Here is a 14551-nt window from a genome sequence, read left to right as displayed (position 1 = left end):
GCCGTTATTTCGTAAACTATTTGTTGACCGCAGCTAATTTTGCGACGTTATGAGAAATTTTATTGATGTTTTAGTAATTTCATCAACTTTTTGGAGTACTGCTTTATATTTGCAATAATTGTCAAGGCTATATTTTAATTGAATTGAATGTTGATAATTTGATGAATGACCACGCTGCATTGAATTTTGTTAGCGTTTCTGCATACTGATCAATCATGTGAAGGCAGGGCTGCCAGACATTTTTGTTGTATGATTCATTAAACTTAAAGAAAATTTGCCAATATCTTAACGAGTCATAAGTTGACCGACAATTATTTTTGCATTATAAGCTTTCAAACTTACTGGCATTTATTAACGTTTCTTCTAACGCCGGGTTTGAAACACTGACTGAGTTTTATGCGAAGTGCTAGCTAGTAGTAGCTTTGCACATAAATTATATTGGTGGGGCAATGTCCACTTAATGAGTTATGTAATCAAATTTCATAGAAAATTCAAGTGAAATCTTCAACTACAAGACCTTTGGTAACAAAATAATTATAAGCGGATTCTTCCAAACAGTTTTTTTATGTTCACTGAAACGCATGACCCACGTGCTGAAATATAATTGTATGCATTTAAATCATAAATGCATGACATTTTTATTGCATTGCCGCGCATGTGGATAATAAATGAAGAGACATTAAATTTTATTGTATTCTAATAGTATTTAAATGTTGCACATAGATCAAAATTTGAGGTTCTAGAAACCATTTTATCTGTTTTCTGCACATAAAATAAAATGGAGATTTCATTAGGTACATAAAACAAATACAGATTTCATCTCAAACATTAAAACCAGCTTCAGTGCGCATCGTACCTTCGTGCTGTGCGTACACGAATTTCTCTCTGCTCTTGGAAGTTTTCTTTAAAACTACCTAAAGCAATAAAACAGTACTTTTCAGTGCTACAAAAACAGTACTTTTCAGTGCTAAAATTAAAAACGGTACTTTTCAGTGCTACTAAAACAGTACTTTTCAGTACTATTTTTTCTACTATTGATCCCTTTACGATCCTTGTTTGGACCCGTGCCTTCGATTTTTCGTTGGACCCGTTGGCGAAAGCTAGCGGTGGTAATCCTTCTTGGACACCGTCTTGGGAAAAAAACCTCTCGATGGTCACGTCTTCTTTCGTTTATTAACTAAACATGGTATCAACAACAAACAAAAGGAAGGGTGAATCTCTGAATTCACTACTTCCTTCCAAAAAAGTGGGTTTTAAAACTGTCACTACACGTGGCAAGAATGGAAGAAAGGACGCTTCCCCGGAATGCGAACTTTCTTCCAAGGGTGAAATGAATAATTGTATCGAAATGAGCAATCAGTTCGATGCTCTAGACAAATTTTCCGAACACCAAATCGAAGCAGCCTCTAGCCCAGGCTCTTTGATTCAAGTGAGGAAGCAAAGAGTGCCGCCTATCGTGGTCAGTTGTTCCGAATTTGGGGGATTTAGGCAGGAGATCTTGAACTCCATTAGGGGAATCAAGGTTTCCTTCCAAATCGCAAAGAAAGGAGACTGTCGCGTTTTGCCGGAAACTCTTAAAGATCGTGAGCTTCTTCTCAAACATCTTGAAGAGAAGAAGCACAAATTTTTTACTTATGACGACAAAACTGAACGTTTGTTCAAAGTTGTCTTGAAAGGTCTCTCAAGTGACTATAAATCACCTGAAGAGATCAAAAATGGAATAAATGATTTACTTGGATTTTCCCCAGTCCAAGTAATCATTATGAAAAAGAGAACCCAATCTGGCATTGTTCGGAAAGGGCTTTCTCAAGAATTTTATTTAGTTCACTTTAACAAAAAAGAACTAAATAATATTAAAGCTTTAGAAAAAGCAAAACTTTTGTTTGATGTCCGTGTGACATGGGAACATTTCCAGAAACCTGGAGGAAATTACCAGAACCCCACTCAGTGCCGTCGGTGCCAAAAGTGGGGTCATGGTACAAAAAATTGTCGCATGGATGCTAAATGCATGATTTGCGGAGGTTCTTCTCACGCCAAAGACGTCTGTCCAGTGAAGGAAGATACCACCAAATTCATATGTTGTAATTGCGGGGCTAACCATAAGTCCAATTTTTAGAATTGTCCTTCACGCAAAAAGGTCATTGAGGCTCGTGCCAGGCAGATGAAAGATAATATCTGTTACGATAACGGTCGTTTCCGGAATTTGCCTGGTAGAGTATCGAACAATGCTCATTTTTCAGTTAACGATCGCTTGATCATGAATCATACCCATCAGGTAGATCATAATCATGCTCATTCACAAACTAATTTTAATCCGTCGGGTAGCCGTTCGAATCTTTCTATTTCGAATGTATCTACCCACGGTAAATCCTTTGCCGATATCGTAGCAGGTAATTTGAACTCTTCCCCTATTCGTTCCATGAGTACCCATTCTACTAGTTTCAAATCAAATGGAAAAAACCCTACCGCTACAGGAAACTCCTACTCCGCTTCGTCATCTACCGAAAATTCCAATGGGAAATCATCAGATGATATGTCTGCCTCTGATTTTAATTTTCTAACTGAACAATTGAATCTAATGATTGATGCAATGTTCAAAGCCACCACTATGACTGAAGCAGTCCAAGTAGGTGTAAAATTTACTAATCAAATTGTTATTGGATTACGTTTTTCTAATGGATCCAAATAATAATTTAAATATTTTAAATTGGAATGCTCGTTCTCTCAATGGTAAAGAGGACGAGCTGTTTAATTTTCTTACGGTTAATAACGTGCATATAGCAGTTATTACCGAAACTTATTTAAAACATGGATCCAAACTAAAAAAAGATCCTAACTTTTTTGTTTATCGTAATGATCGACTTGATGGGGCATGTGGGGGAGTTGCAATCATCATTCATAGGCGTATAAAACATCAACTGTTTTCATCATTTGAAACTAAAGTTTTTGAAACTTTAGGTGTTTCTGTTGAAACACAGTTTGGTAAATATACTTTCATAGCTGCCTATTTGCCTTTTCAATGCTCTGGGCAGCAAGTTAATTTGCTCCAAACTGACTTGCGTAAATTGACTCGCAATAAGTCAAAACTTTTTGTCATTGGTGACTTTAATGCCAAACATCGGTCATGGAATAATTCTCAAAGTAATTCCAACGGCAGAATTTTATTTGATGAGTGCTCTTCAGGATATTTCTCAATTCAATACCCTGATAGCCCCACATGTTTTTCCTCTTCTAGAAATCCATCTACGATTGATTTGGTCTTAACCGACTCTAGTCATCTTTGTAGCCAACTGATTACTCATGCTGATTTTGATTCTGACCATGTCCCTGTTACATTTCAAATATCCCAAGAAGCGATTCTCAATCCTATCAGCTCCACTTTCAATTATTTACGAGCCGACTGGAATATATATAAAATGTATGTTGACACTAATCTTGATGTTAACATTTCTTTAGAAACTAAACTTGATATTGACAATGCTCTTGAAACTTTAACAAATTCCATTGTTGAAGCCAGGAACATTGCAATTCCAAAATGTGAAGTAAAATTTGAATCCGTGATTATAGACGATGATCTTAAACTCTTGATCCGTCTTAAAAACGTGAGGAGAAGGCAATTTCAACGCTCTCGTGATCCTGCTATGAAAATTATATGGCAGGATTTGCAGAAAGAAATCAAGAAACGTTTTGCAGATTTAAGAAACAAAAATTTTGAAAATAAAATTTCTCAATTGGACCCTGGCTCTAAGCCCTTTTGGAAATTATCTAAAATCTTGAAAAAACCTCAGAAGCCAATACCGGCATTGAAAGAGGAAAACAAATTATTACTAACTAATTGCGAAAAAGCTCAAAAACTTGCTATGCAGTTTGAGAGTGCGCACAATTTTAATTTAGGATTTACTAGTCCAATTGAAAATCAAGTTACTCAGGAGTTCGAAAATATTCTCAATCAAGAGAACGTTTTCGAAAATGCCTGGGAGACTGATTTGGAAGAAGTGAGAACTATTATTAAAAAAATCAAAAACATGAAAGCTCCTGGCGATGATGGAATTTTCTACATCCTCATCAAGAAACTTCCAGAAAGTAGCTTATCATTTTTAGTTGATATATTTAACAAATGTTTTCAATTAGCATATTTTCCTGACAAATGGAAAAATGCTAAGGTTGTTCCAATTTTAAAACCAGACAAAAATCCTGCAGAAGCTTCTAGCTATCGTCCAATCAGTTTGCTTTCCTCCATCAGTAAACTTTTTGAAAAGGTTATTTTGAACAGAATGATGGCCCACATCAACGAAAATTCAATTTTTGCCAATGAACAGTTCGGATTCCGCCATGGACATTCGACCACTCATCAACTTTTACGTGTAACAAATTTGATCCGTTCCAACAAATCTGAAGGCTATTCTACTGGTCTTGCTCTTCTAGACATAGAAAAAAGCATTCGACAGTGTTTGGCATGAAGGTTTGATTGTAAAATTAAAAAACTTTAATTTTCCAACATACATTGTTAGAATAATTCAAAGTTATCTGTCAAATCGTACACTTCAGGTTAATTATCAGAACTCCAGATCTGAAAGACTTCCTGTAAGAGCTGGTGTTCCTCAAGGCAGCATTTTGGGACCAATATTATACAATATTTTCACATCTGACTTACCTGAGCTACCTCAGGGATGTCAAAAATCTTTGTTTGCGGATGACACAGGCCTCTCCGCCAAAGGACGAAGCCTGCGTGTCATCTGTAGTCGATTGCAAAAAAGTTTGGATATTTTTTCTTCATACTTGCAAAAATGGAAGATTTCTCCTAATGCTTCCAAAACTCAACTAATAATATTCCCACATAAACCAAAAGCTCTTTATTTGAAACCTTCAAGTAGGCATGTTGTCACGATGAGAGGGGTTCCAATAAATTGGTCAGATGAAGTTAAGTATCTAGGGTTCATGCTAGATAAGAATTTAACTTTCAAAAATCACATTGAGGGCATTCAAGCCAAATGTAATAAATATGTAAAATGTCTCTATCCCCTTATTAATAGAAAATCAAAACTTTGTCTTAAGAACAAGCTGTTGATATTCAAACAAATTTTCAGGCCAGCCATGTTGTATGCTGTACCAATATGGACTAGCTGTTGTAATACCAGGAAGAAAGCTCTGCAGAGAATTCAAAATAAAATTTTGAAAATGATTCTGAGGCTTCCTCCCTGGTATAGTACCAATGAGTTACATAGAATATCCAATGTTGAAACATTGGAACAAATGTCAAATAAAATAATCAATAATTTCAGGCAAAAATCGTTACAATCTTCTATTGCCACGATTAATGCGTTATATGTTTAGGTTAAGTTAGGTTAAGTATATTAAAAACGTTTTTTTTTTCTCTTATAAGCAGGTGAAATCAACTCACCTGTAAAAAAAAAACTGAACTGCTACGGCAAATGAAATGTAATATGTTGTTAACAAAATGTTAATTGAATCTTAAATTTGTTTTACCAAATTAGGATGATAGTGTTGTCAAATAACACAGAACACCTAGATATAAGAAATGAATGTAATGTTTGGAATGATACTAATAAAGAAATTATAAAAAAAAATTAAAACCAGCTTACTAGCGTGGCTAGAATTTCCCGTGGTTACTTAAGTAACCATGCTGCTCAAGCTGCAATTTATGCATATAAATGGTATATTTAAAGCTAGCATAATTATATATGTACAATTAATGATGATTTAACCCGTATAGGCCTGAGTGAAAGCAAAAATTCTGAAACCCTCACCGCTCAGCGAATTCTTAACGGATTCAAATGATTTTTTGTCAGTTCACTGGCCCACATATCTAGTTTCTAGAAATCGCTAGAGGAACTCGGAAATATTCCTGTGGCCTGAGTTATTCCGGTGGGTCACTGGGTCATGTCGGGGAAAAAGGGCTATTTTTGGGACATGTAAAGTTACCTTCATTTATTGCAATTTATTGCATTGACAATCATTTTAATTTGCATAAAACATTAAGATCTGATGTTCAACATTATTAATGAAGAGTTGTGCGCTGTTCAAAATATACCGGATGTGGCCATTTGGAGCCCGGAAGAACCGGCCATAGATTTATTGGATACTAAACCGTTTCAATTCTCAAAAAGTAGAAATCAAACATAATTGTGCACTAAAATGCGTTCCCATAAGCTTGGCACAGATGTTCAGATACAAATTGGCCACTTTCTCGTAAGTTTGAGGCGTCCCGGGACCAGAAAATGGTCATTTGTAGGATAAATCAAATGCGTAACTCATAATTATTGGTTTTTTGTTTAAAATTCCTCACAATTTCATTCTCAAATTTTGCACCGAAACTTCATACAGTTTACATACTTTATGCATGTGCCATAAAACATTGCAGGATATCCACCCTACTTTTTCACAGTAAGCAAAGAAAGATCCTAATCGCGTCTTAAGTAATGGACCCGTTTTAGAGAATTACTTATTAGAAAATTCGGAAGATTCGATCGGCTTTTTTTCTCTGGCCAGTAGGACATCGGAACCAACCTGAATCCTAGTTATTCATGACCATTGAATTATAAAAAAAAATCTCTTACACCGAAATTCCGAATTCCTTTAAGTATAATTCATAGAATGTTTCAACTGGGAATTTCTATATTTTTTTTCTTATATTTTGAGATTCATCCACTAGTGTTTTTGGTATTTCATCAAAAATTTGACATGAAATTGTTGTAAAACATTTTCTCACAGAAAACAAAAAAGTAATAATAATAGAAACTTTCTTTAGTTTCCGTTTTTTTTGTGTTCTAAGAAATATTCATAAATGGCATTCGATTAAATGCATGAAAAAGATCTTTGTGAAATTTCTGGTCGAATTATGGAAAAATCTCGTGAGATGATTCCTGTAAGAATCTTTTTATAATCTTAGCAATTTTGAAAAAAAATTCAGAAGTGAAATTTGAGGAATTTCTGATGGAATCTGTAAGACAGTTTTAAGAGGATTTTTGAAATTATCTAAAGATTTTTTATGAGTCCTAGCCCAAGCTCCATTAAGAATAAGAAAATTTCAACAAAATGTAATTTTGAAGGGATCCTTTCAATAGCTTACGGAGTTATTCGAGGCAGACTCCCAATAAAACATAAGAAGCAAATTTTAAAGGAATATTTCGAAATATTACTGAAGAAAAACTCGAATGAATGTTACAAGAAGTTGAAGTCATTCCTTTAAAATTAAAATTACTTCATAGGAATTTTGGACGTAGTTTCTGGACGAGTTCAAGAAGAAACGCATGAAAAAATTTAACCTTAAACAAATACTTTGAAAATTTCTACATTGTATTTAGTATATTTCTGGAAAAAATCATAAAATTATTACCTGAATATTTTTGAAAAAAAGTTTTATCAGGATTCCATAGAATAATTTTTGGAGTAGTTTTAAGGTGAAGATGCATCGAATTTTCGAGAGCACAAATCTAGAGAACCTGACAACCGTTCGCGCTGAAAATTAAAACGATTGATCATCACCAGCAAGTGTGTTAAATAGAGTCCTAAAGCCCTGTCCCGATTTTAGTGACAAACGCTTAAGTTTAGGCCAAAAACACATGTTTACTTAATTTTCTTATGTTTTCCGTTGGCTTAAGTCTAAAAAACATTTTTTTGTGTTTTCATAGATTTTGTCACATCCCTTGGCTTAAACTCAAATTTTGGGTGTATTTTGTTTTCCGTGTCCCTTCCAAAATGTCAGATAGGAACAACCCCAGTGTTAAAACTAAACCCCTGTGGTGTTTTTGTCGACTGAATGAAACGGCTTATCATTTTCTTATAATTAATTTTGAGGGAAATAATAGAAACTACCTAGTTTTTGAACGTGAGCTGAGTGTATGCAAAATTTAAGCGAAGTACACGGCAAAAAAAAAATGTTAAAAAGGTGATTCATTTTAAAACAGTTTTAGAAGATAGATTGTGATTTTTCCTAATTAATTTTCTCAAAACCGTATAAAAGTTACTTACGTCGATTTGAAAAGTAATCGAGAATTGTCAGGATTGTAAGTAACGCAAGCGCAATTTAATGAAACTTGATCGATATCTTATGAAAGCTGTTTGTCGACTACTCAGCATATCTCCATTGCGGGCTGTTGATTAAATCTTAGAACAAATTCTGGCAAGATGTTTTTATAAAGCCTGATTGATTGGTAAACTCTATAAGTTTTGCAATATAATCTGTCATGACCTAACTATTGTATAAATACGAGTTCAGAAGACATGCGTGCATGACCTCGAACATCATATTCATTATTAATGTAAACGTGGTAAAAGAAGATAATTTTTTATATGTTTAAAATAGGCTGACAAAATCGGGTCGAAAAGCTGACAAAATCGGGGGTAGCCAAAATCAGGGGCTGACAAAATCGAAGGCTGATAAAATCGGGTCAGTACTATATTTTCGAAAAAGCAACATACCACCATAGGAGCAGAACCCACGGAAAACGGTTTATTTGTCCTACGGCAAGCGGTATTTTTCAAGTCGTTCAGCGATATAGAAGGGATTTATTTTACAGTTAACTCTCCCTTACTCGATATTCCGTATCTCGATATCGAGTTAGAGAACCATAGTAAAAGTTGGCTTTCAAGGCTAACTTGATTGTCCCTTGAAACGCAGTTGCACTGCTTTTGTGTTCTGTAACTCGATACCTCCCTAACTCGATGGTCCCTTCAATATCGAGTAAGGGAGAGATGACTGTATTTTAGAATTCAACTCTTAAGGCCGGAACAAATTTGAAATTTTACTTTTGTCACCCCCCCCCTTTAGGCCGGAACAAATTTGAAATTTTACTTTTGCACACTCCCCCCCCCCCTTCAAATTTGAAGGGGGCCCTTCAAATTTTTCAAAAAGTCAGAGGGGGGAAATAAATAAAATGTTTTATTTTCAGTGTTGGTTTTCATTATTTTTGTTTTTTTTTCCTAGTTTTAAATCTGTTTGTTGATGCTAATAGGTTTGGGATTTTTCTTTTGAAATAATGTTTACGCCATTTTTACTGTAACAGTGCAGCCAGAAAAATCCCAAAAATTGTCTTACGTAATAAATGGACCGCCCCTAGGTAATTCACGAATCAAAGGATGGTGATAAACCGTACAAATGTGACATTTGTAAGAAAGCATTCAGCCGCAAGGACAACATCTACAAAAAGCCAGTGCACTGACCAAGAATGCACGAATGCTCCATTTGTGGAAACTGTTATTACACTGTACAGTATAATTTCCTTATATATTGCTAACATTTTTATTTGTAGCTCGGATTTAACTCGACATATGCAATCGAGTATTCACAATGGCGATCAGAGTTTGCCTGCATATGCAAAACGTTACGGACCATTTGTAACCACTAAATACGTGCCAGGGTCGAAAATCTAATTTTCGATTCGGGAAGTATGAAATCATTTCAGATATCCAATTGATATCTGGGTGCTTTCGTGCGGGGCTTGCTGTGATGAAAACGACCTCAGAATGTGTGTGTATGAACAGCCATTCTAGAAATGGGTCGTTGGAATTGCAGTAGAGCTATCACCTTCCATCTCCAGGGCTAAAGTTGTCTGCATCTATATAGACATCTAAGTGTCTCGATAAATAGGTGCACACAAATTTCTTCCATAAAAGCACTGCCGGTCAGTGGGCGGTGGATTGTAAACACACACACACACACACACATATGCAAAACGTTACGGATTGTCGGTGGACCGTAATGATCGATTTCAGCATTGCGTAATTTGTGTGTTAAGCCAAAAATTCTCCACAACTTCAACGAAATTACTTGATGAAATGCACTTGCGATATACGAATGCGAAAATGGCAACTTTAGCAAAGAAAGCTCTCAGTCAATAACTGTGGAAGTGCTCATAAGAACACTAAGCTGGGAAGCAGACTCTGTCCCAGTGAGGACGTTAATGCGAAGAAAAAGAATATACAAAAGACAAATGTCGTTTTAATATTTTCAAAGTATTGGTAAAAAGCCATAAAAAGTTCAAGACATCCTTTTTTTTAATAACCATGCTAATCCATTAGGTCATATGAATAAACTGAGCAAAAGCTTTTACTTTACTCAAATCCACCTGTCAAATCATTTTCTTGAGCATTTACTCAAGTCGGTATGATAAAACTGAGCATTTGAGCATTTACTTTTCGAACATCCGAATTCGTATGAATAAAGTGGCAAAAGCTGAGTAGATGCTCAGAAAATCCTGAGTCACCTACTTACCATGCTCAGTTGAAAATTTGTGAAAAAAGAAGGATGTGTCCTCGGATATTGATTGACCGCAACAACAATTTTACTAATTCCTGCAAAAAAGTCAATTTTTTACACATTCCGCTACTTGATTATCATTTTTTATGAAATAATATTATATAAAATAAATATGGGGTCTTCCTTAGCCGAGTGGTTAGAGTCCGCGGCTACAAAGCCATGCTGAAGGTGTCTGGGTTCGATTCCCGGTCGATCCAGGATCTTTTCGTAATGGAAATTTCCTTGACTTCCCTGGGCATAGAGTAGGTATAATCGTACCTGCCACACGATATACGAATGCGAAAATGGCAACTTTGGCAAAGAAAGCTCTCAGTTAATAACTGTGGAAGTGCTCATAAGAACACTAAGCTGAGCAGCAGGCTCTGTCCCAGTGAGGACGTAATTCCAAGAAGAAGAAGAAGAAGAAGATAAAATAAATACAGTATTGGACAAAACATTTGCAACTTTTTCGATTTTCCATACAAAATGACCAACTTTGGTAAGCTATATCTCAGTTATTTATGGACTGATTTAAATGAAATTTTGGCAGAACATCAGGCATAACTTGAATTTTAACATATATTTTTGAGTGATTTTTTCAATCACAAGTTCAAAAGCAGTAACGGTTTGACTAAAGTGAATTTTTTGACGATGACATAACTAAACATATTGAAGGAATAGCTTCATGGTATCTTCAACAAAGTTGTAGATTTTAACGAGACGAACAAGTTTACTGAAGACATTTTTTGTGTAGGGCTTTCAGATTTTGAGATAAATAGTTTTGAATTTATCGTCGAAAATTGCACTTTAGTTAAACCGTTATTACTTATAAACTCGTGATTGTAAAAATCATTCATATTCAAAAATATATGTCAAAATTCAAGTTAAATCTGATGTTCTGTGAAAATTTCATTCAAATCGGTCCATAAATAACTGAGATTTAGCTTTATATGGAAAATCGAAAAAGTTGCAAATGTTTTGTCTAATACTGTACAAAAAATAAATTTTGCCAAAATGTTTGCCCAAGAGGAATTAATTAAGAAACTAATAATAACATGCATTCAGGAATTCATCCATAAATTTGCCTTCCTTTCATTAAGAACACCTCTAACTAAAATTAGCTAAAATAGTTTTTCAGATGCCCCTCATGTGTTTTGTCTGAATAATTCCTCCAATAAAACTTCAATGATGTCTCTCCAAAAAATCTCACAGAATTTCAAGAGATTCTCGCAAAAATGCCCAATTTTCTTTTAAATTTGTGCATACTACGAGTTTTTGGATTTTTTAAGAAATTTCTCGATATTTCGATTATTTATTTAGAAGGCTTTCAAGGAGAGAGATGCATAACAAATACTTGAGGTAATTATTAGAAAAAATTATGAGGTATCTACTTGGGTATCAATAAAATTTATTTAGAATATTCTTAGCAAAACTGTACATAACCGTAAAAAAGCTCTTAAAAATCTAAATTATCGCTTGGATTAGTACTAGAAACAAATTGGAAGAATTATCGAGTTCATTTCTTATTTCATGTATGAATCTTTTAAGTTTACGGTATTTCTCAAAGATTTGCAAGAAAGATTACTATGAAAAATTGTGCGTAATTTCTACAGAAAGGGGCTGTCTATTATTTACGAGAGGTCTGAGATACCATACGTGCCATACAATTTATTTTTGAACCTCATGCAAAAAATACATTTTTTAAGAACTCTTAAAATTATCTTACGCAATTAATAGATATCCCCAAAGCTCTAGAAGATGATTCTTTCAGGTGAAGATGAATCGAAGCCAAATTTCAAATTTTCAAGATCACAAAGAACCGAACATCTGTTTGAGCTGAAAACTTAATCGATCGACCAGCCAGTGACCAATCGATTAAGTTTTCAGCTTAAACGGATGTTTGGTTCTCCAGATTTGTACTCCTGAATATTTGATGTTTGGCTTTGATTCATCTTCACCTCCAAGCTTCTTAGATTTCATTCATAAATTTCATGACGCCAAAAATTGCATTTATTACAATCAACCAACCCCACCCACTTGTAGCATGTTTGTATAAATATTCTAAATAGAAAGTATGAGCTGTAACATCGTTACCCCAACCACCACCTCCAGCGCCATGAAATTTGTGAATGAGCCTTTTTGGTATATATCTCAAGCAAAAGTTCAGTTTTCTGCGTAAATTCTGGAATAATTCCTTAAGAATCCTTAAGGGGGCATTATCCGTCATTGATTTGTGGATTTTCAAAAGCAGTTTTTCGTTCATAACCAAAAGAGTTTACATGAAAATGTGTTCACTGGATTCTATTCTCCAATTCAAACACAGTGAACACATTTTCATCGAACAGTTTTCAAATTCAAACAGAAAAACTGCTTTTGAAGTTTCGATGATGACGACGACGGATTCTTGAACGTTAAGGAGCGTTGAGAAAATTTTTAAATAAATATCTAAAGAAATTATTCAACCTTATCCATTTTTAAGAGAAATTGCTTGGGAATATCCAGAGAAATCTTTGAAAGCGAATCATCAAAGAATATCTATTTTTTTTAAATATTTTGTAGTTCATTTGAATCCTGAAGATTTCCTAAACTATTTGCAAAATCTACGTATTCTTGTCGAAACCAATAAATGCCATCTGGTGACATTTTTAGCAGCTGCCAATATTTTTGGAGAACTTCAAGAATTCTCAGAGAATTATCATTGGACGCAAATGTTATTTGTGATGTGATTACTTAAGAAAATCATTGAATAAATGTAACGTATTTTTAGTTTCGTAGCTTAGTTTATTTATGTTTTCATCGGCAAGGGATGGCCTTGGTATTTGCACACCAATAGTCTCTTCGTTTGAGCACCTGTTTGCTCATCGCACTGGCGTTAGTTGCAGCTGATTGCCGATCCGGTCATCCGTGGCATGTTGAACCAACTCATGGCAGCTGAATTGTCCGCGATAGATTTCGCCAGTTTGATCAATTTTTCCTTATGGCATCTCGTTGAGTATTCGGTGGGTCCATTCTGCTGAAAGGAATTGATTTATTCTTATGTTTCTGCTTCTGGTGATGTTGCTTGTCGTAATCCAACTCTAATCGAAGTTGTCGTTTGTTGCATTTCCGTTTATACTTTTGAAGGAATTTCGCTGGTTCCATAGCTATCTGTTCACCGGTATGGGCTGGTTAGAAGGAAAAGAAATAATTATATGAACAAATAACACAAGCGCAAAACACTTACTGTTGTAGACGGATCGGCTGCAACTTTATCAGCCCGTTTTTAGTCCTTGCAGGTAGCACAGGGTTTTTCAAATTACTCCTGGTTGGGCTTTTCCGGGTATTGTGAGGTTCCAGCAATCGGCAAAATGCAGTTGAGATCTGCAAAACCCATACTTTTTGCACCACTTGGATTTTGCTCCCTCGCAAAAATCAGCTAGCCAAAACATAAACAACATTTTTTGACAGAGTAAAAGCTAAGTTCGAAATTCGAACTTACTCTGAGCAAAGTATCGTTTTATTCATACGGTTTCTAGTAAATGCTCAGAGACTTTACTTTGCTCGAATCGGGTTGAGCATGAGCAAGTACTCGGTTTTATTCATATGACCTATTAGGTATAAGCCATTTTACGAGACGTTTCGGAACAACTGATCGCCAAAACGGCGTCAATTGACAGGAGACCTGGGATTAAATCCAGCGTAATTTTTAACAACGCCTCATCTTACCAAACAAGGAAATGAAGAAAATGACAAAAAAGAGATCCAAAAATGTTTGTTACTGCAACCTTACACCTAGTTATTGTATCAGCTACCTCTTTTTCACCTATATTTCACATAAAAAGGCATTTCTGTGATCAGAAATATTTCAATATTTTTTCTCCATTTAAGTTTTCGCCTGTATGAAAAGCTACGCTAGAAATGCGCACAGTCATCAACCATCATCATCGCCAAAACTGACGACGATGATTGAAAAATCCCAGGTCTCCTGTCATTTGACCTGCTTCGTAAAATGGCTCATAAGCCATTTTACGAGACGTTCGAATGACGTTTTCTGGCGGGCCGCTCATTGTTGTTGTTCAAAAAACTAGCCTGATATCTGAATGGCGCTGGTCACATTTTTGTTGGCGATGATGTCCCCGTCTCTTTCAGCGCATGTTTCTACTCGGTTTACATGTATTATGTTACCTGGAAATGAAAAATATCTTCTCTGCCTGGTGATTTCAATTTTACATGCGAAAATTAAAAACTTTGTTACACTGCCACCAGCGCCATTGTTGAATAAGCTCCTTCCAAATGTAGCGCTAGAAGAATCGT

The 14551-nt window shown here is 35.2% G+C and overlaps 1 long non-coding RNA gene across 1 annotated transcript; it reads right to left on the bottom strand.

Moving 5' to 3' along the window:
* Window positions 1-13005: 13005 nt before the first annotated feature.
* Window positions 13006-13916, bottom strand: LOC110679844. Its single transcript, XR_002502749.1, has 2 exons — window positions 13482-13916; window positions 13006-13422 (listed from the first exon to the last, which is right to left on the bottom strand). It is a non-coding gene; the product is annotated as an uncharacterized LOC110679844 (long non-coding RNA).
* Window positions 13917-14551: the final 635 nt, after the last annotated feature.

The sequence above is a fragment of the Aedes aegypti genome, chromosome 3, assembly GCF_002204515.2.
Source record: "Aedes aegypti strain LVP_AGWG chromosome 3, AaegL5.0 Primary Assembly, whole genome shotgun sequence".
NCBI lineage: Eukaryota > Metazoa > Arthropoda > Insecta > Diptera > Culicidae > Aedes > Aedes aegypti.
The sequence above is the reverse complement of the archived record's forward strand: the minus strand, read 5'-3'. Positions and strand labels throughout refer to the sequence as shown.